The sequence below is a fragment of the Phyllobates terribilis genome, unplaced genomic scaffold, assembly GCF_046119375.1.
Source record: "Phyllobates terribilis strain yellow unplaced genomic scaffold, ASM4611937v1 Scaffold_272__1_contigs__length_2551015, whole genome shotgun sequence".
Classification (NCBI taxonomy): domain Eukaryota; kingdom Metazoa; phylum Chordata; class Amphibia; order Anura; family Dendrobatidae; genus Phyllobates; species Phyllobates terribilis.
This window is the reverse complement of record NW_027363032.1, coordinates 1,215,641-1,237,388: the sequence shown is the minus strand read 5'-3', so window position 1 is coordinate 1,237,388 and position 21,748 is coordinate 1,215,641.

Sequence of the window (21,748 nt, the reverse complement as noted above, 5' to 3'; positions counted from 1 at the left end):
AGTTCTTACATTTCCAGGAGGAATTACAGAAGAACTGCATAAAGTAGAGTTCTTACATTTCCAGGAGGAATTACAGAGGAAGTTCACAAAGTTCTTACATTTCCAGGAGGGATTACAGAGGAAGTGCACAAAGTAGAGTTTTTACATTTCCAGGAGGGATTAAAGAGGAAGTGCATAAAGTAAAGTTCTTACATTTCCAGGGGGAATTAAAGAGGAAGTGCAGAAAGTAGAGTCCTTACCTTTCCAGGAGGGATTACAGAGGAAGTGCACAAAGTAGAGCTCTTACATTTCCAGGAGGGATTACAGAGGAATTGCACAAAGTAGAGTCCTTACATTTTCAGAAGGATTTACAGAGGAAGTGCATAAAGTAAAGTTCTTACATTTCCAGGGGGAATTAAAGAGGAAGTGCAGAAAGTAGAGTCCTTACATTTCCCGGAGGGATTACAGGGGATGTGCACAAAGTAGAGTTCTTACATTTCCAAGAGGGATTATAGAGGAAGTGCATAAAGTAAAGTTGTTACATTTCCAGGAGGGATTATAGAGGAAGTGCATAAAGTAAAGTTCTTACATTTCCAGGAGGAATTATAGAGGAAATGCACAAAGTAGAGTTTCCAAGAAGGATTACAGAGGAAGTGCATAAAGTAAAGTTCTTACATTTCCAGGAGGGATTACAGAGTAAGTGCATAAAGTAAAGTTCTTACATTTCCAGGAGGAATTATAGAGGAAATGCACAAAGTAGAGTTCTTACATTTCCAGGAGGGATTACAGAGGAAGTGCACAAAGTAGAGTTTTTAAATTTCCAGGAGGGATTAAAGAGGAAGTGCAGAAAGTAAAGTTCTTACATCTCCAGGAGGGATTACAGAGGAAGTGCATAAAGTAAAGTTCTTATATTTCTAGGAGGGATTACAGAAGAAGTGCAGAATGTAAAGTTCTTACATTTCCAGGAGGATTTACAGAGGAAGTGCATAAAGTAAAGTCCTTACATTTCCAGGAGGAATTGCAGAGGAAATGCACAACATTCTTACATTTCCAGGAGGGATTACAGAGGAAGTGCACAAAGTAGATTTCTTTCATTTCCAGGAGGGATTACAGAGGAATTGCATAAAGTAAAGTTCTTACATTTCCAGGAATGATTACAGAAGAAGTGCACAAAATAAAGTTCTTACATTTCCAGGAGGAATTATAGAGGAAATGCACAAAGTAGAGTTCTTACATTTCCAGGAGGGATTACAGAGGAAGTGCATAAAGGAAAGTTCTTACATTTCCAGGAGGGATTACGGAGGAAGTGCATAAAGTAAAGTTCTTACATTTCCAGGAGGGATTACAGAGGAAGTGCATGAAGTAAAGTTCTTACATTTCCAGGAGGGATTACAGAGGAAGTGCATAAAGTAAAGTTCTTACATTTCCAGGAGTAATTAAAGAGGAAGTGCACAAAGTAGAGTCCTTACATTTCCAGGAGGATTTACAGAGGAAGTGCAGAAAGTAGACTTCTTACATTTCCAGGAGGGATTACAGAGGAAGTGCAGAAAGTAGAGTCCTTACATTTCCAGGAGGGATTACAGGGGATGTGCACAAAGTAGAGCTCTATGAAATAAGCCTCCCGATTTGGTATTTCATGGAGAACAAAGGAATTTAATGAAACAGATATGTAAAAAAGTGCTAAGTTTAATTTGAATTCTCTGTTATCCCTCCTGGAAATTAATGTCTCAACTGATAACTGGGTGATACAATTTCATGGTAAAAATATCAAACTGTGTAGAGACTCACCACACATTCAAAAAGGAGCACCCTTCTTGTCAAGTAATTTACACATTTCCAGGAGGAATAATAGAGGAACAGCATAAAAAATGCTACAGAATTGTAAAGAAAGTGTATAGTATAAGCCCAGCACTAAGAGAAGAGCATTCTCCTGTGTCCGCAGGGTGGTCCGGCCCCCCGGAGGATACGCCATCCAGGGCTATATCTGTCCTTGTCACTGAGTCAAGTGCCCGGTCAGGACTAACCCCTGTCTGTGACCACCAGGGAATCTGCACTATTCCCAGACCCCATAGTGCCAGGACGCAGCGCCCCCCCCCTGGCATGTAGGAAATACTGCACCTAAAGTCTCCAACTTCTGCACTAATTGAGTGACTCAAAAAAATTGAGGGGACAAGACGGGAGAAATAATCATTATTTAGATAAAATATTTTAAAATTTTATTTTACTTTATCGGCCCATTGTTATATAGATCAGTGAAAAGAATTTGACTTTAAAAAAAAAAAGTGCCGTTCCTCTATTATTCCTCCTGGAAATGACTAAATAGGCAACTGGGTCTTATCGTTCCATTATTCATGAGTGTCCAATCAGTACTGACAATATTAGTCACACTCTGTTTTAAATGGGAATGATTGTGCCAAGTTATTAATTGATGCACACATTTCCAAGAGGAATAACAGAGGACAAGACAGGAGAATTAATCAGTATTTGATCCAAAATGACACTTATTTCCAGCATTTCAGGTATTTTATTGGCCCAATGTTATAGGTTAGTGAGATGGATTTTGCAGCATTTTTTTTTTCTTCTTAAAATTGTGCCACTCCTCTGTTATTCTTCCTGGAAATGTATGACTAAATCGACAATGTTATAGTTTAGTGCATTGGATTTACATAAAGGATCTGTCCTGACATATCACTGATACTTCCCCCAAAAAAACAATAATTTGGGAATATTTTTCCTCTGTTATTCTTCCTGGAAATGTATGACCAAATTGACAACTTCATGTTACCGTTCCTTTGTCTTTGAGAATGTTTCTGTCCTATCAGTGCTGCTGATTACGATAGCCACGCCCTATTGAAAAGTAAGTCGGTGTGTCAATGGGGCGTGTCTCTACACAGAATGACCCTCTCTAATCACTACTGACAATGTTAGTCACGCCCTGTTGTAAGGTTAGTACATTTCCAGGAGGAACAACAGGCGAACAGCAAAAATAAATAAAAAAATAAAAAACAAAATGTGTTCTAAAATAGACATTCCCCCTGTTGTTCCTCTTGGAAATGTATTTACCTTATAATAGGGCGTGACTAACATTGTCAGCCGTGATTGGACAGGGACATTGTGTAGGGACACGCCTCACTGACGCAACCTATAAAATAACAATTCTGGAACATATTTTTTCTATCCCAATGTTGTTCCTCCTGGAAATGTAAGGTGAAGACATTTCAAGAGGAACAACATGGGAAATAGTTATTCTGGAACATATTTTTTTTTTATTGATGTTCCCATATTGTTCCTCCTGGAAATGTATTGACCTTTCATTATTTTTGAAAGAAAAGCACATTTTTTTTCAATGAAGCTAACATTAAATGAATCAGAAATACACTCTATACATAGTGTTGAGCATTCCGATACTGAAATATCGGGTATCGGCCGATATTCGCGGTATCGGAATTCCGATACTTAATTCCGATACTTTTACAATATCGAATACAGGAATCGGAAGTTCCCATAATGCCTGCGCTCTGCAGTGTCTCTGAAGGATGACAAGCTGGATGGCAGCGCTCAGCTGTGATCCAGCCTGTCATCAGAATGCCATCCCAGCGTGGGAGAATTCTCCTGATTGTTTAAAAGCCGGCGGGCGGTAAAAAGCCGCCGGCTTTTAAACAATCACACAGCCCCATACTGCTTCCCCGCAGCCTCCCACCCCGATCCTCCGCTCCCCTCGCCACCTCCCATCCCGATCGTAAGCTAGGACCGGGCGGGGAGTGCAGCACAAAGGAGCGGGGAGCGAAGGACCCGGGCGGGGAAGCCGGCAGTGAAAAGACTTCACCGCCGGCTTTTCCGTTCTGTGCTGCGCTTTCCCGCCGGTTATTTCAAATGAACAGCTGAGGTATCAGGTGATGCCGATCAGCTGTTCATTTGAAGTCGCCGCGGTGCCCTCAGAGGGTTCATGTGAGTTCATGCTTCACTGCATTGCATGAACTCACATGAACGTTCCCACGGCCGCACAGGTCAGCCTCACCTCCCAGATCGGTCATGATTGGTGTGTGTGGGTGTCTGTGCGGGTGTGCGCGGTGTCTGTGTGGTGTCTGCGGGTGAGTGCGGTGTCTGTGCGGTGTCTGCGCGATGTCTGCGAGTGTGTGCGGGGTGTCTGTGCGATGTCTGTGCGATGTGTGCGCGGTGTCTGTGCGATGTCTGCGGGGGTGTGCGCGGTGTCTGTGCGATGTCTGCGAGTGTGTGTGGGTGTGCGCGGTGTCTGTGCGATGTGTGCGCGGTGTCTGTGCGATGTCTGCGGGTGTGTGCGTGCAGGCAGACATAGGCCGATGTAGCACTACTACTCCCATCGGCCTATGTCTGTCCCCCGTCCACTCGTGCCAGCAGGATCAGCTCGATGGGAGCAGTAGTTCCCATCAGCCTGATCCTGCTATATAAATTGCCCTACTGTGTCCCCAATAAATTTTAAATACATGTCATTGGTGGCCAGTGGTTGCCTACAATAAATTAGTTTATACATTACCTGTTCCCGCCGATCGCCACCTAAAATAAAGTAAAAAATAAAAAACTACACCTATACTCACCTAGACACCTAATTCCCCGAAGCCATCGATCTCCTGTAATAAAACCACAACCTTATCCTTACCCCTCCGTAGTAGTCCACGAGTGTCCCACGATGATCTCCAGTTTAGAGCAGCCACAAAGAATGTGACCGCTCTGAACCGCTGCCGCCGCTAGAATGATGGGGTGAGGTCATGTCCAATGAACTCAGCTCACCTCATGCACGTCACTGACAGCGTGGGAAAATTCTCCTGCACTCAGCGCTTCAGCGTGAGAATTCTCCCACGCTGTCAGTGACGTGCATGAGGTGAGCTGAGTTCATTGGACATGACCTCACCTCATGCACGTCACTGACAGCGTGGGAAAATTCTCCTGCACTCAGCGCTTCAGCGTGAGAATTTTCCCACGCTGTCAGTGACGTGCATGAGGTGAGCTGAGTTCATTGGACATGAACTCGGCTCATCTGGATGACGTCACAGAGAGACACTGAGGAGCGCAAGCATGCCTGCGCTTCTCAGTGTCTGCGGGATGACAGGCTGGATGGCAGCTTTCTCCTGCGGTCCAGCCTGTCATCTCGATGTAGCAGAGCTGGAGCCATCGTGGGAACCATGGAAAGGTAAGGATGAGGTTGCTTTATTATTTTTCTTTTATTGCAGGAGATCGTTGGCTTCAGCTGGAATGGGCGTGATGGTAAGTATAGTTTAATTTAGAACAATAAAGAATTGTGTGTTTATTTCAATTAAAGGACTTTATTCTGGGTGTTTGTGTTTTTTTTTTTAACTTTGACTATGGGGTTAGTAATCGGGGAGTCTTATAGACGCCTCTCCATTACTAACCTGGGCTTGATGTCAGCTGGTATTATAAGCTGACATCAACCCCAGCCCTATTATCCCACTGCCACCGCTACAGGGCAGTGGGAAGAGCGAGGCTAAGTGCCAGAATTGGCGCATCCTATGGATGCGCCATTTCTGGGGCGGCTGACGGCTGGTGTTTCTAGCCTGGGAGGGGGCCAATATTCATGGCACCCTTCCTGGGCTATTAATATCAGCCCCCAGCTGTCTGCCTAGCCTTTGCTAGCTATTAAATTAGGGGGAACCCCACGTCATTTTTTTGGGGGGGTCCCCCATTTTAATAGCTAGAAAAGGCTAAGTATTCCACTGGGGGCTGATATTAGCAGCCTGGGAAGCTCCGTGGGTATTACCCCCTTCCCAGGCTTCAAACATCTGCCCCAGCCGTCTGCTTAACCTCCGCTAGAGACTAAAATTAAGGGGAACCCCACGCCAATTTTTTTTTAAATAAATCCTTTATTTTAACACTAAATGACAAGTACATTAAGCAACACTGTCACTGTACTTCATATATATGTGACTGACATGTTTCTATCTATCTAATCTATGTGTGAAGCTCTATTCTGTCTGTTATAAATTGTCGGGTACAGATGCTGAATTGCCGGCCGGCTTTTTTAAAGAGACGGTGCATGAAAACACTAATATTTTTTTTAATAAATCCTTTGCACTAAATGACAAGTACATTAAGCAGCACTGTCACTGTACTTCATATATATGTGACTGACATGTTTCTATCTATCTAATCTATGTGTGAAGCTCTATTCTTTCTGTTGTAAATTGTCGGGTACCGGTGTATGCGCTGATGAATTGCCGGCTTTTCGCATAATACATTCTACATTATTCTTAGTTGTTTTACTTCAAGTAGAATTAACCTACAAGGAAAGAAAGGGTTTATTTTCATTCCGATATTTCTGTCCCATTGACTTGCATTGGTTTTCGGTATCGGAATCGGCGATATCCGATACTTTTTGAGTATCGGTCCGATCCAATCCGATACAATATTTCCTGATATCGGAAGGTATCGCTCAACACTATCTATACATTGTTAATGTGGTAAATGACTATTCTAGCTGCAAATGTCTTGTTTTTATTGCAATATCTACATAGGTGTATAGAGGCCCATTTCCAACAACCACCACTCCAGTGTTTTAATGGTACATTGTGTTTGCTAACTGTGTAAGAAGGCTAATGGATGTTTAGAAAACCCTTGCACAAGTATGTTAGCCCAGCTGAAAACGGTTTGGCTGATTTGAGAAGCTATAAAATTGACCTTCCTTTGAGCTAGTTGAGAATCTGGAGCATTGCATTTGTTTGTTCTATGAAACTCTCAAAATGGCCAGAAAAAGAGAACTTTCATGTGAAACTCGACAGTCTATTCTTGTTCTTAGAAATGAAGGCTATTCCATGTGAGAAATTGACAAGAAACTGAAGATTTTCTACAACGGTGTGTACTACTCCCTTCAGAGGAGAGAACAAACAGGCTCTAACCAGAGTAGAAAGAGAAGTGGGAGCCCCGCTGCACAACTGAGCAACAAGACAAATACATTAGAGTCTATAGTTTGAGAAATCGACGTCTCACAGCTCCTCAACTGACAGCTTCATTAAATAGTACACGCAAAACGCCAGTGTCAACGTCTACAGTGAAGAGGCGACTCCGGGATGCTGGCCTTCAGGGCAAAGTGGCAAAGAAAAACCATATCTGAGACTGGCTAATAAAAGGAAAAGATTAATATGGGCAAAAGAACACAGACATTGGACAGAGGAAGATTGGAAAAAAGTTTTATGGACAGACGAATCAAAGTTTGAGGTGTTTGGATCACACAGAAGAACATTTGAGAGATGCAGAACAACTGAAAAGATGCTGGAAGAGTGCCTGACGCCATCTGTCAAGCATGGTGGAGGTAATGTGATGGTCTGGGGTTGCTTTGGTGCTGGTAAAGTGTGAGATTTGTACAAGATAAATGGGATTTTGAATAAGGAAGGCTATCACTCCATTTTGCAATGCCATGCCATACACTGTGGACAGCGCTTGAATGGAGCCAATTTCATCCTACAACAGGAAGATGACCCAAAGCACACCTCCAAATTATGCATGAACTATTTAGGGAAGAAGCAGACAGCTGGTATTCTATCTGTAATGGAGTGGCCAGCAGTCACCAGATCTCAGACCCATTGAGCTGTTGTGGGATCAGATCAGATTGACCGTATGATACGCAAAAAGTGCCCATCAAGCCAATCCAACTTGTGTGAGGGGCTTCAGGAAGCATGGGGGGGGAATTTCTCAAGATTACCTCAGCAAATTAACAGCTAGAATGCCAAAGATCTGCAATGCTGCAATTGCTGCAAAGGAGCATTCTGTGACGAAAGCAAAGTTTGAAGCAGAAATTATTCTTTCTAATAAAAATCATTATTTCTAACCTTGTCAATGTCAGGACTATTTTCTATTCATTTCTCAACTCATTTGATAAATAAAAGTATGAGTTTTCATGGAAAAAAAAATTGTCTGGGTGACCCCAAACTTTTGAACGGTAGCGTATGTACATATATATATTTGCAAAGGTTTAGGTTTGGGGCTCATAGATATATATATATATATATATATATATATATATATATATACACTGCTCAAAGAAATAAGGAGGGAGCATCATGTGACACTCCCTCTCCCATCATTCCTCCTCTGCGTCTGACGCTGCGGTATGATGACGCGCCACGCTGTGTCAGACAGTGGAGCTGGCAGCTGCTGAGGTGATCAGCTGCAGAGACTGAAGCAGCAGGGAACGAGGAGCGGTAAGTATGTATTTATTTTTAAATCAGTGTATACTGATAATACTGGAGGACTGGGGCTGCATTTTACCCTACGGGTGGGGGGGGGCTGCATTTTACCCTATGGGGGGCTGCATTATACTGCGTACAGGACCATGGGGGAATGCATTATACTGAGTGGAGAACCATGGCGAGTGTCTTATACTGTGTGGAGGACCATGGGGGAGTGCATTGTACTGTGTGGAGGACCATGGGGGAGTGCATTGTACTGTGTGGAGGACCATGGGGGAGTGCATTGTACTGTGTGGAGGACCATGGGGGAGTGCATTATACTGTGTGGAGGACCATGGGGGAGTGCATTGTACTGTGTGGAGGACCATGGGGGAGTGCATTATACTGTGTGGAGGACCACGTGGGAGTGCATTATACTGCGTGGAGGACCACAAGGGAGTGCATTATACTGCGTGGAGGACCACGAGGGAGTGCATTATACTTCGTGGAGGACCATGGGAGTGTATTATACTGCGTGGAGGACCATAGCGAGTGCCTTACACTGTGTGGAGGACCATGGCGAGAGTCTTATACTGTGCGGAGGACCATGGTGAGTGCATTTAACTCTATGGAGTGTGGAGAGGTGTGGGGCAGTTGGGGGTTCATACTGTGTTGGTGTCATCATACTTTACCCTGGGAGTTGAGGTCGGGTACAGTAGGGTCATTGTACGGCGCATATGGAGGAATTCACCATGGGGGTATCATACCGTGTTTGGGGGGCACTTTTGTTGGCACCACACTTTATGGGCAAAGAAAAAGGGATCTAGGACTTCAGCAGGAGGAAAATTACTATGTAAAGGCTGGAAGGTTGTGAGATCTGCTCTTCTGTGACCCCGACAATTATTTACATTTTTACATTTTTTTGTTGGGGGGCCCAATTAGAACTTCTGCTATGGGGCCCCATGATTCCTATGTACGCCCCTGATTGTACCAAATCCTCAGCTGTGCTGATACTAAGGATATGGACACTCAGACATTTTGGACTATATATATACAGTACAGACCAAAAGTTTGGACATACCTTCTCATTTAAAGATTTTTCTGTATTTTCATGACTTTGAAAATTGTACATTCACACTGAAGGCATCAAAACTATGAATTAACACATGTGGAATTATATACTTAACAAAAAAGTGTGAAACAACTGAAAATATGTCTTATATTCTAGGTTCTTCAAAGTAGCCACCTTTTGCTTTGATAACTGCTTTGCACACTCTTGGCATTCTCTTGATGAGCTTCAAGTGGTAGTCACGGGAAATGGTTTTCACTTCACAGGTGTGCCCTGTCAGGTTTAATAAGTGGGATTTCTTGCCTTATAAATGGGGTTGGGACCATCAGTTGTGTTGTGCAGAAGTCAGGTGGATACACAGCTGATAGTCCTACTGAATAGACTGTTAGAATTTGTATTATTGCAAGAAAAAAGCAGCTAAGTAAAGAAAAACGAGTGGCCATCATTACTTTAAGAAATGAAGGTCAGTCAGACTGAAAAATTGGGCAAACTTTGAAAGTGTCCCCAAGTGCAGTTGCAAAAACCATCAAGCGCTACAAAGAAACTGGCTCACATGAGGACCGCCCCAGGAAAGGAAGACCAAGAGTCACCTCTGCTTCTGAGGCTAAGTTTATCCGAGTCACCAGCCTCAGAAATCGCAGGTTAACAGCAGCTCAGATTAGAGACCAGGTCAATGCCACACAGAGTTCTAGCAGCAGACACATCTCTACAACAACTGTTAAGAGGAGACTTTGTGCAGCAGGCCTTCATGGTAAAATAGCTGCTAGGAAACCACTGCTAAGGACAGGCAACAAGCAGATGAGACTTGTTTGGGTTAAAGAACACAAGGAATGGACATTAGACCAGTGGAAATATCTGCTTTGGTCTGATGAGTCCAAATTTGAGATCTTTGGTTCCAACCACCGTGTCTTTGTGCGACGCAGAAAAGGTGAACGGATGGACTCTACATGCCTGGTTCCCACCGTGAAGCATGGAGGAGGTGTGATGGTGTGGGGGTGCTTTGCTGGTGACACTGTTGGGGATTTATTCAAAATTGAAGGCATACTGAACCAGCATGGCTACTACAGCATCTTGCAGCAGCATGCTATTCCATCAGGTTTGCGTTTAGTTGGACCATCATTTATTTTTCAACAGGACAATGACTCCAAACACACCTCCAGGCTGTGTAAGGGCTATTTGACCAAGAAGGAGAGTGATGGGGTGCTACGCTAGATGACCTGGCCTCCACAGTCACCAGACCTGAACCCAATCGAGATGGTTTGGGGTGAGCTGCACCGCAGAGTGAAGGCAAAAGGGCCAACAAGTGCTAAGCATCTCAGGGAACTCCTTCAAGATTGTTGGAAGACCATTTCCGGTGACCACCTCTTGAAGCTCATCAAGAGAATGCCAAGAGTGTGCAAAGCAGTCATCAAAGCAAAAGGTGGCTACTTTGAAGAACCTACAATATAAGACATATTTTCAGTTGTTTCACACTTTTTTGTTAAGTATATAATTCCACATGTGTTAATTCATAGTTTTGATGCCTTCAGTGTGAATGTACAATTTTCATAGTCATGAAAATACAGAAAAATCTTTAAATGAGAAGGCGTGTCCAAACTTTTGGTCTGTACTGTACATACAAATATTTTTTCAATAACGTTTCATAAACAATTTGGCTTTTTTATTTCCTTTGCATTACTAGTTGCAGAATGAGCTCACTGAGAATTTATCAGTGAGCTCATTCTGACCTTCTCTGTGCTGATTATGTTCACAGACCATCATGAAAGTTGGGCTGATCTCTGATCCAGTCATAAATCATCGCAGAAATAAAAGAGCTGGAAACTCCACATCATAAGGAGCTCACTGACTGAATCTCAAGTTAACTCATTCTGCAGCCATCAATGTGCTGCTGGGAAACAAAAAGCTGGTAAAGGCCGAACAGAGCAAATGTTACATGAAGAGAAATAGTAAAAAGTATTTTTAGACCAATATACATGTATTTAAAGGGATTGCCCGGTGTGAAGCTGAAGGCCTGCAGTCATCTGTGTGACTCTCTGTGACTGCAGACTTGTAATCCTCACATCATGTAGACTGCACGCTGCCAGCATTATTCTCAGCCCAGAGATGGCAGAAGCCCCTGTATCATGTGTACAGGAATTGTGCCCCCTCTCCCCGAGGAGCAGCAGTGCCTCGTCCTCCAGATACATGAGGGTCCCATCGGGGAGATCCGCATGTACCGGCCATGATGTCATCTCCATGGATACGGCATCAATGTGCAGAGCAGAAGACCCCTGTAAGGGAGAGCTCAGACGTGGGGGGATTGATGTGGATGTGAGGAGCAGATCCCCCCATATTCACAGATTATCGCACAATACATGTGGCCTTGCACAGGAAAAACTGTGAGGAAAGAAGAAATCAGATTTCTTACAATATAGAATAATGTCCTCCTGCCCTCGCTCATGTCCAGTATTATTTATCCCCTGACCTTTTGGGTGGGGAACCCCTCCTGAGCCCCCTCCATTATATAGGAGCCATATATCTGCTCCATTACTGGCAGAAGGTAAGGAGCCAATCACACTGCACGGCTTCTACTTCCTGCTCTAAGCCCCGCCCACCTGCCTTCCCTTGAGATCTCCATGACAACCCTTGTGTGACTACAGTGACAGGCCACGCCCCCGAGGATTCTGATCAGTGCGGATGTCTCCATATTGCTGAGGACTGTGAGCGGCTGATGGGCGGAGCCAGCAGCGATGTGAGGGGCGGAGCCAGCAGCGATGTGAGGGGCGGAGCCAGCAGCGATATGAGGGGCAGAGCCAACAGCGATATGAGGGGCGGAGCCAGCAGCGATATGAGGGGCGGAGCCAGCAGCGATATGAGGGGCAGAGCCAGCAGCGATGTGAGGGGCGGAGCCAGCAGCGATATGAGGGGCGGAGCCAGCAGTGATGTGAGGGGCGGAGCCAGCAGCGATGTGAGGGGCGGAGCCAGCAGCGATATGAGGGGCGCTCACAGCACTGACAGGAGCAGGTGTGTGTGCAGCCAGTTCCTCTGTTGTGGGTGTTGTGGTGTGTGAGCTTCGCCGTGTATATAATATACACACATATATATATATATATATACAGAGTTGAAATCAGAAGTTTCCATACACTGTATAAATAGACACATCTGCAGGTTTTTCTCAATATCTGACATGAAATCAGAATAAACCTTTCCCTTTTTAGGTCAATTAGGATTACCATCATTTTTAATATTTGCCAAATGCCAGAATAATGGGAGAGAGAGAATGTTTTAGGACATTTTTATTACTTACTGCTAAGTCAAAAGTTTACCTCTTTCCCTCTCCTCATTCATTGGGAGTGGGGCACGGAGGATGCTGGGTGGGACGCGCGGGGTAACCCCCGCCCACAGCCCAGCATCCACCGCGGGGTCCGCGACACTAATGTCACGCCTCATTTGACGTGACATCAGCGGAAGAAAGAGCCGGCTGCAGCCGGGGGGTCACGTGATGCCTGTGAGTGGCGCTATCGCCAGTCCCTCCTACAGGAAATCAACCCCACATGATGCTGCCACCCCCGTGTTTCACAGTTGGGATGGTGTTCTTAGGCTTCCAAGCTTCTCCTTTTTTCTTCCAAAAGTAACGATGGTCACTATGCCCAAAAAGTTCAATTTTCGTTTCATCAGACCACAGGACATGTCTCCAAAAATTGAGGTCTTTGTTCCTGTGTGCATTTGCAAACATTAATCTGGCTTTTTTATCTTTCTTTTGGAGTAATGGCTTCTTCCTGGCACAGTGGCCTTTCAGACTATATTGATACAGTACTCATTTCACTGTGGATATAGACACAATCTTATCAGCTTTCCCTATCATCTTCACAAGATCTTTTGCTTTTGTCCTTGATATGCACATATCGGACCAAAGCACGTTCATCTCTGGGACACAGAACCCGTCTCCTTCCTGAGCGGTATGATGGCTGGACATTCCCATCTTGTTTGTACTTGTGTATAATTGTTTGTACAGATTAACGACACACCTTCAGGTATCTTGAAATTGTACCCAAGGATGAGCCAGACTTGTGCAAGTCCACAATTCTCTTCCTGATATCTTGGTTGATTTATTTAGACTTTCCCATGATGCTACACAAAGAAGCAGTGTGTTTCAGGTGTGCATTAAAATACATCCACAGGTGTGTCTCTAATTAACTGAGATGTTGCCCAAAATACTATCAGAAGTTTCCAAACACATGACATCATCATATGGGCAGTCGAGAATTTGTTAAAGGTATAGCAATATTAGTGTATGTAAACTTATGACTTTGCAGTAAGTAATAAAAATGCTTTAAAACATTCTCTCTCTCTCTTATTATTCTGGCATTTGGCAAATCTTAAAAATGATGGTAATACTAATTGACCTAAAACGTGAAGGTTTATTCTGATTTCATGTCAGATATTGAGAAAAACATGCAGATGTGTCTTTTTATTGTTATGATCTGCAACAAGTGCTAAGGAAAGAAAGGAGAAAGCTATCCCTACAGTAAGACTAAGCTGAATCCCTACGATGTAGCGGGCTGCCTGTTCCTAGCGAACAGACCCGCCTTAGTCCTCGGCTAGTCTGAACGAAGACCTATAGCATAAAGGAGAGGGGTCCCTAAAAGAACTAAGGACTGGAACAAAAATGGGACATCTCCTAAACAGAGAAGTTGTTACAGAACACTAAAAAATAAACTGACAAAAAGGTACTAGAGGTCCCAGAAGGACCAAGCGAACTGACAGAGAAAGGCACAGAAGCACCTGGCTAGCAAAGCAGTCAAACAACACTGAAGTCCAACACAGCCAAAAGGGCGGAGCTGGAATATAAAGGCAGATGGTCTTGTGACCGCAAAACACAAGATGGAAAAACAAACAGGAGGGTTCTAACATTTATATAGTGTATGTAAATTTCTGGTTTCAACCGTGTATACAGGTGACAGGAGCAGGTGTGTGTGCAGCCAGGTCCGCTCTTTTTGTGGTGCCGCAGCGGAGCGTGTTGTGGTGTGTGAGCTCTGCTGTGTATATAGTACAGAGGAGTATATATATATGTGTATGTATATATATATATATATATATACATACACACACACGGGGCATGCAGGAGTTTTTAGTTTACCAGTTTGGGTCCATGCGGAGCCGCTATAGGATTCACTGGTAACATTTTGGGGAACAGACAAAGTTTTTATAATTTTTATTCCATTTTTCTTTTGCATGAGATTAATAAAAAGACAATTCTGCTGATGTTTTTTTATTTTTTCCAGCATTCAATGGCAAAACCCCAGGAATGGTTCTTATATTTTTTCTTTCCAGCGTTTATCGTGCAGTATAGAGACAAAATGAACAAAAGCTACAATTTTGCCATTAATTATTACTATTTTATTCTTGATGCTGTTTTTCGTGCCGGATAAATCATGTGATCGTTGTACGGTTTGGGTTGTTGTTCTCTGCGATGTTAATCAGGTTTAGTTTTTTTGTTCTTGTTTTTTGGGGGTTTATTTTAATAAAATCAAGTTTTAATGTAAGAAAAAAAATTATATTTGAGTTTTTACTTTGTATATTTCCAAATATTTTATTGAAACGGAGTAAAGGAAAGAAGGATGAACTAGTGGGAGAGCAACTGTAAAGGACCCCTGCCAGTCCCTAAAACTAAAGGGGCCTGTGACGACACAGCATTTAATCGTAATTATCCAGATGTAAATTCCATAGGCCCAGAATGATAGACTATTGCCTGAATTATTAACTATTGAATTTATGTGTTTCTTTCTTCGGTTGGTCAACGCACATGATCTTTTGTCATGAGTCTGAATGTTGACTCATCTTGTAGGTTGAAGTGATATTTGTTAATTGATAAATGGTTATTTACCTCTTATATCAACTCTTCTGGTTTATTATACTGTTATCTTTGCAATACAGGGATAGAAGGCTCTTTGAACAATGGATGTTTGCTAAATATGTTGATTGCCATTTTATAAGTCCATGCAATTTGTTGACTTGCATTGTTTCGGAATTTATAGTTTATCCTTCAATGTTTGCAATGTTTGCAAGTCAACATTGGGGGATGAACTGTGGATGCTCCAGTAATGAGAATTAGTAACACCACCCCTTTCTCTTGACCTGTGAATGAAGTCATGAAGAAGGACAGTTGTGAACTACATAAAGGAGACTTTTTACAAAACCACTGCCAGGAACACTCTATGGGACAGCTCTACAGAACACCATGAATCCATTAAGAGGGACAGAGATTTGGTTTCTACAGGATGCCAGCTTAAGGGACCACAGCCCTGGCTGGAGGAATACAGATCTGCTCCATTGACTACCACATAACCCATGGATACATCTGGGAAAACCAGGTTGGGACCCACCAGTCACCTGGTCCCATGGTGATGTTTGGAGTAGCCAGGTTGGGACACTCCGGCAACCTGGAACTCGTAAATATGCTCGGAAAAAGCCAAGTCGGGACCTTCCGATCACCTAGTTCCATGGATATGTTCGGAGAAGCCAGGTTCATAGATTCATAGAATGGTAGAGTTGGAAGGGACCTCCTGGGTCATCTGGTCCAACCCCCTGCTCAAAGCAGGATTCACTAAATCATCTCAGACAGATGTCTGTCCAGCCTCTGTTTGAAGACGTCCATTGAAGGGGAACTCACCACCTCTCGTGGCAGCCTGTTCCACTCATTAATCACCCTAACTGTCAAAAAGTTTTTTCTAATATCTAATCTGTGTCTCCTCCCATTTAGTTTCTTCCCATTGCTTCTAGTCTTTCCTTGTGCAAATGAGAATAAAGATGATCCTTCTACAATGTGACAGCCCTTGACATATTTGAAGACAGCTATTAAGTCTCCTCTCAGTCTTCTTGTTTGCAAGCTAAACATTCCCAAATCCTGCAACCGTTCCTCATAGGACATGGTTTGCAGACCAGTCACCATTCTGGTCGCTCTTCTCTGAACTTGCTCCAGTTTGTCTATGTCTTTTTTAAAATGTGGTGCCCAAAACTGTACACAGTATTCCAGATGAGGTCTGACCAAAGAGGAGTAAAGACCGATAATGACTTCGGTTGGAAATTCTGGTCTCCTGGCCAAGTACCTCAATGGACTGTCAGCTTTCTAAGCTTGTTGCTACCTCCTCTTTGTGGGTGCTCTTTGGTGGGGGTGCCATTGGTGGGGGTAGTCAGCCCCAGAAGCCCCTCGGATTGGCAGCTGCTTTAATCCCGGCAAGTCAGCGGAAGGGTGAGACTCTGTAATTTGCACCATATTAGGTATTTGCTGGGACTGTTTGATATGTTTATTGTGTGTTTGGTGGCTCAATAAAATATTACCTCACTGTTTTACAATCATCCTGTGTTGTTGTTTATGTATCTTCTATCAGTGATGGATTATAATGAGTCTGATCTGCTCCACCATGAGGGGCCCGATCCTCCCGGGGGCCCACGTTCAAAGATCCCAGCATGGCTCAGGACGGATTCTTGTAGTGCTGATGTTTGATAAATAGGATAATAGAGCGCTCATAGAAAATAAATGTCTGACCTCTTCTTTCTGATGGGCATTTTAGAGCGAGGAGCTGCGCTCTGGACTCACCGCTGCACTCCCCATGCCATTGCGGTGGCCATCTTAATATCGATCTGTGCGGAGGAGACTATGGGAGTCAGACGGAGGTGTCAAATGTATGGACCCTTTTAATCGCAGGATGGAGGGTCACTGTGAATATTAATTCATGAACCACTGTGCATAGTGACTCGCCCCCAGGGCCGTGGGGCACTCGGCAGCCGGGCCTCTGGTTGCCGGGGGATATCACGGTGGCTGGCCCAGTCCGTGGCCCAGGGCGGTCACTCAAAAGGGGGGGAATGCTTATAGGGGAAATTGTCGTGACGCCACCTGTGGATTCTGGTAAGAGGTTACCAGCGCTGCGACAGTCCACTGAGGCTGATGTTAGGGGCAGCTATGATGGGACGGCTCTCCACAGGTGGAGCAGGCCTCAGGGCAGTGTAGAGGTGTAGAAAGATGGTGGAAGCAGGAAGGAGACGGCAGGACGGTCCCAAAGGAAGTACAGGCACACACACAAGGGTAAACTTCAATACCTTTACTGGTGGTGATGCAGGTACGGTCCAGGGCTTCTGGGGGCCCCGGGGGGATGCTGCGGGCTTGTGGGGGCCCTAAGGGGATGCTGCGGGCTTGTGGGGCCCTGGGGGGGATTCTGCGGGCTTGTGGGGCCCTGGGGGGGATGCTGTGGGCTTGTGGGTGCTCTGGGGAGGAATGCTGCGGGCTTGTGGGTGCTCTGGGGGGGATGCTGCAGGCTTGTGGGGTCTCTGGGGGGGATGCTGCAGGCTTGTGGGGGCTCTGGGGGGATGCTGCAGGCTTTTGGGGTCTCTGGAGGGGATGCTGTGGTCTTGTGGGTGTCCTGGGGGGGATGCTGCAGGCTTTTGGGGGCTCTGGGGGGGATGCTGCAGGCTTTTGGGGGCTCTGGTGGGTGCTGCAGGCTTGTGGGGGCCCCTGGGGGATGCAGCCGGCTTGTGGGGGCGCCGGGGAGGATGCAGCGGGCTTGTCGGGCCTCTGTATGGGGTCCAGCCTGCATATGGCATTACATGGGGACCAGGCAGTATTCTCTATGGTGAATTATATGGGATCCAGTATTTTGTATGGAGCATTATATGGGGCTCATAATACTGTATGGAGGACTATGTGGTGCCCATAATATTGTATGGAGGACTTAGTGGTGCCATAACACTGTATGGAGGACTATACTGTCCGGTCTGCACTGTGCGCTGTGAGGATTCACCGGTTTCTGAGCTATTGTAGAATTTACAATAGATATCGCTCATGAAATGTAAGAAGTCAGTGACATTTTTGGCATTGTACTATATCTATATCTATAATTTCTCTGCTGTATCTGTGCATCATGAATGGCTGGATGTGTTAAAGGGGCCACTGAGACTCTTTCGCCCGGGGCCCACGAAAACCTGGAGGAGGGAGCATCATGTGACACTCTCTCTCCCATCATTCCTCCTCTGCGTCTGACGCAGCGGCATGATGACGCGCCACGCTGTGTCAGACAGTGGAGCTGGCAGCTGCTGAGGTGATCAGCTGCAGAGACTGAAGCAGCGGGGAACGAGGAGCGGTAAGTATGTATTTATTTATAAATCAGTGTGTACTGATAATACTGGAGGACTGGGGCTGCATTTTACCCTACGGGTGGGGGGGGGGCTGCATTTTACCCTATGGGGGGCTGCATTATACTGCGTACAGGACCATGGGGTAATGCATTATACTGAGTGGAGAACCATGGCGAGTGTCTTATACTGTGTGGAGGACCATGGGGGAGTACATTGTACTGTGTGGAGGACCATGGGGGAGTGCATTGTACTGTGTGGAGGACCATGGGGGAGTGCATTGTACTGTGTGGAGGACCATGGGGGAGTGCATTGTACTGTGTGGAGGACCATGGGGGAGTGCATTGTACTGTGTGGAAGACCATGGGGGAGTGCATTGTACTGTGTGGAGGACCATGGGGGAGTGCATTGTACTGTGTGGAGGACCATGGGGGAGTGCATTATACTGTGTGGAGGACCACGGGGAGTGCATTGTACTGTGTGGAGGACCACGTGGGAGTGCATTATACTGCGTGGAGGACCACGAGGGAGTGCATTATACTGCGTGGAGGACCACGAGGGAGTGCATTATACTGCGTGGAGGACCATGGCGAGTGCCTTATACTGTGTGGAGAACCATGGCAAGAGTCTTATACTGTGTGGAGGACCATGGCGAGTGCATTATACTCTATGGAGTGTGGAGAGGTGTGGGGCAGTTGGGGGATCATACTTTACCCTGGGAGTTGAGGTCGGGTACAGTAGGGTCATTATACTGTGCATATGGAGGAATTCACCATGGGGGTATCATACCGTGTTTGGGGGGCACTTTTGTTGGCACCACACTTTATGGGCAATGAAAAAGGGATCTAGGACTTCAGCAGGAGAAAAATTATTATGTAAAGGCTGGAAGGTTGTGAGATCTGCTCTTCTGTGACCCCAACAATTATTTACATTTTTTAATTATTTTTTTTGGGGGGGGGGGGCCCAATTAGAACTTCTGCTATGGGGCCCCATGATTCCTATGTACGTCCCTGATTGTACCAAACCCTCAGCTGTGCTGGTACTAAGGATATGGACACTCAGACATTTTGGGCTAAATATATACATACAAATATTTTTTCAATAACGTTTCATAAACAATTTGGCTTTTTTATTTCCTTTGCATTGCTAGTTGCAGAATGAGCTCACTGAGAATTTATCAGTGAGCTCATTCTGACCTTCTCTGTGCTGATTATGTTCACAGACCAGCATGAAAGTTGGGCTGATCTCTGATGCAGTCATAAATCATCGCAGAAATAAAAGAGCTGGAAACTCCACATCATAAGGAGCTCACTGACTGAATCTCAAGTTAACTCATTCTGCAGCCATCAATGTGCTGCTGGGAAACTAAAGGCTGGTAAAGGCCGAACAGAGCAAATATTACATGAAGAGAAATAGTAAAAAGTCTTTTTAGACCAATATACATGTATTTAAAGGAATTGTCCGGTGTGAAGCTGAAGGCTGCAGTCATCTGTGTGACTCTCTGTGACTGCAGACTTGTAATCCTCACATCATGTAGACTGCGCGCTGCCAGCATTATTCTCAGCCCAGAGATGGCAGAAGCCCCTGTATCATGTGTACAGGAATTGCGCCCCCTCTCCCCGAGGAGCAGCAGTGCCTCGTCCTCCAGATACATGAGGGTCCCATCGGGGAGATCCGCATGTACCGGCCATGATGTCATCTCCATGGATACGGCATCAATGTGCTGAGCAGAAGACCCCTGTAAGGGAGAGCTCAGACGTGGGGGGATTGATGTGGATGTGAGGAGCAGATCCCCCCATATTCACAGATTATCGCACAATACATGTGGCCTTGCACAGGAAAAACTGTGAGGAAAGAAGAAATCAGATTTCTTACAATATAGAATAATGTCCTCCTGCCCTCGTTCATGTCCAGTATTATTTATCCCCTGACCTTTTGGGTGGGGAACCCCTCCTGAGCCCCCTCCATTATATAGGAGCCATATATCTGCTCCATTACTGGCAGAAGGTAAGGAGCCAATCACAATGCACGGCTTCTACTTCCTGCTCTAAGCCCCGCCCACCTGCCTTCCCTTGAGATCTCCATGACAACCCTTGTGTGACTACAGTGACAGGCCACGCCCCCGAGGATTCTGATCAGTGCGGATGTCTCCATATTGCTGAGGACTATGAGCGGCTGATGGGCGGAGCCAGCAGCGATGTGAGGGGCAGAGCCAGCAGCGATATGAGGGGCGGAGCCAGCAGCGACATGAGGGGCGGAGCCAGCAGCGATATGAGGGGCGGAGCCAGCAGCGACATGAGGGGCGGAGCCAGCAGCGATATGAGGGGCGCTCACAGCACTGACAGGAGCAGGTGTGTGTGCAGCCAGTTCCTCTGCTGTGGGTGTTGTGGTGTGTGAGCTTCGCCGTGTATATAATATACACATATATATATACACACACAGTTGAAATCAGAAGTTTCCATACACTGTATAAATAGACACATCTGCATGTTTTTCTCAATATCTGACATGAAATCAGAATAAACCTTTCCCATTTTAGGTCAATTAGGATTACCATCATTTTTAATATTTGCCAAATGCCAGAATAATGAGCGTCTCTTGTAAGAGGCATTAAAAGCGTCTTGTTATACCACTCTGACCTCCACGTCTCTTGTAAGGGGCATTAAAACCGTGTTGTTATACCACTCTGACCTCCACGTGTCTTGTAAGGGGCATTAAAACCGTCTTGTTATACCACTCTGACCTCCACGTCTCTTCTGAGGGGCATTAAAACCGTCTTGTTATACCACTCTGACCTCCACGTCTCTTGTAAGGGGCATTAAAACCGTCTTGTTATACCACTCTGACCTCTACGTCTCTTCTGAGGGGCATTAAAAGCGTCTTGTTATACCACTCTGACCTCTACGTCTCTTCTGAGGGTTATTAAAAGCGTCTTGTTAAGCTACTGGGACCTCCACGACTCTTCGAACGGGCATTGCATTTCCTCATAATTTTTGGAAGCTTTTGCTTGGAAGGCATAAGCAAATACTATGGGAGACCCACTCCCCAATAATGGGAATAATGTTTTTAAGATGCTGTACTGTATGGCTCTTGTAAGGGGCATTAAAACCGTCTTGTTAAGCTACTGTGACCTCCACGTCTCTTCAAAGGGGCATTAAAAGCGTCTTCTTAAACCACTCTGAACTCCACAGCTCTTCCAAGGGGCATTGAAATGTTGTTTTTAATTACCTTACCTCTAATCTCCACGACTCTTCCAACGGGCATTGCATTTCCTCCTAATTTTAGTCAGCTTTTGCTTTTCAATGCAAAGGTGAAAACTAAGGGAGACACACACAATAATGGGTAGAAGGTTTTTAGTGGCCTGTAATCCACGTCTGTTTCAAGGGGCATTGCAGTTCCTCATAATTTTTGGAAAGCCTTCCATTCACTGCTTAGG